Here is a 2,100-nt window from a genome sequence, read left to right as displayed (position 1 = left end):
CATTAACGGTGACCACTTTAGGAGCATTAGAAGAAGATGCAACCACTAGTGTAGGAAAAAGCAACAATACTTGAGGCTTTGGTTGATATGTATCTTCCTCCTTAAGATTAGATTTGTGACATAGAGCTATCTTCAGGCCCCCCCAACTAAGTCTTACCCTAGGGGAGGCCTTCTTTCTTTAACTTGTAGAAGATCAAGCCATAACCAATCCATCCTTGCTGACTGTGAGTTGCGACACTACCGCATCAAGTGCATTGGAAGTAGCCAATCTTTTTTTGTTGTTCATTAACGGTGTGACCACTCTAGGAGCATTAGAAGAAGATGCAACCACTAGTGTAGGAAAAAGAAACAATACTTGAGGCTTTGGTTGATATGTATCTTCCTCCTTAAGATTAGATTTGTGACATAGAGCTATCTTCAGGACCCCCCATCTAAGTCTTTATCACCTTCATAATTGACCATTTATCGTATCCTAGGCGTTAACCCAAAGATAAATTATGGTAAGAATGAGTGATAAGGCTTCCTTGACCCCATGTATGTGTAAATAATATTTGATGCACTCTCTCAACTTAGTGGTCCATTAACCATAACCCTTCATAGAATCCTTACTTTAAGAAATATGAGGCTTCCTTGACCCCATCTCTGTGCAAATGATGTTCGATATGCTCTCCAAGCTTAGTGGTCCAGATGCTAGAGATTTTCATATTTACTAACCCACAATGCTTTTCCCTCCCTAGTGTTAGGATTTTTCTCTTTTGCATTGGAAATTCTCCACAACCCTTTTCTGAGATTTTCATCTTTACTAACCCACAATGCTTCTCCCTCCCTAGTGTTAGGATTTTTCTCCTTTCATTTGGCAATTCTCCATAGCCCTTTTCTTATTAATGTAAATTTAATTTAGTTTGCCATGTATGAAAGCTTGTTCCCTCAAATTTATCCATCTTAGTGGCCATTAGGGAAGGTCTTACCTCAGAGAGGAAGTTTCTAGTCCCTTTACAAAGAACATAAATGACTAATGTAAAGATTAATTCCAAATGATTTACTAACGAGCCCTCCCAAAATTAGATATACATGAGAATAAATATGGAACAAATGTGAAACAAATTTTGATCCTGATAGTTGAGTCCGATAGCTCATTAGGGCCAAAAATGAGAAAAAAGGGCAGTGTAAGGATTGGATTAACTTTCTTAATAATCAAAGTGATTTAAAAATAATAGTAGAGACAAATAGCTATATTAAATGTGTTTCTTTTACCTATATTTAGAGGAGAGTGTCTTTAGTATACCATCCATCACATATCTATAGTCTTTAATTCACCTATCCTTTTGGTGGCCCTCTTACCTACTTTAGTACACGTTTTCTAAAATAAACTAATTTCAAATATTTGAATACATAACATTCTTCTCTCTTCTATAGGGCATGATGCGAGTTTTTCCCTCTCTTTTCTTTCTACTATCTTTTTTCTCTCCTCGCTATCTCTCGCTTTCTCTTTGGATCATTTTTATTGCTATGGCGACTCCAAGAGTTGATCCACACTTAAAGAAAAGACACCATATCAACTTAGTACTCGACAAAGAATATTGCACCTAGAGAAGTATTCATCATCATAAAGCTCTACATGATGAGGCTGAAGCTCAAAGGCTACATGATGCAAAAGGAAAGAAGCATGTAGATTTGTGGGTTCAAGGAGGTCTATACCTGCTTGACCCATCAACTAGTAAGCCTCCATCATTTAGCACCTTGCATGATCGTGTTCGATTCATTGGGGATGGTAAAAAAAGGTTATTTGGATATTGCTCAAGATTGAATAATCAAGATACTATTTTCAAGCAAACTATGCTTAATGTGTACAAGCAATGTATTAAAGGACTAGAAGATATCATGATCTCACAAAATCAACGTGTAAATGAGTTGGAAAGGCAGCTTCAATCATCTCAAGAAGAGGTAACAAATCTTAGACAAACTAACCAGAAATTGGAGGAACATGCACTCCAAAAAACCCAACTTCAAAGCACTCCTTTTGGGTTAAGAGTGAGATTCAGACAGTTTAAAAGTGTTACATGCCTAGCCGCACATGGGGGTGCTAAAAGAAGAAACGGA

Source organism: Cibotium barometz, chromosome 14, assembly GCF_041138505.1.
Source record: "Cibotium barometz isolate CiBa-2024 chromosome 14, ASM4113850v1, whole genome shotgun sequence".
Classification (NCBI taxonomy): domain Eukaryota; kingdom Viridiplantae; phylum Streptophyta; class Polypodiopsida; order Cyatheales; family Cibotiaceae; genus Cibotium; species Cibotium barometz.
Note: the sequence above shows the minus strand (reverse complement) of the source record.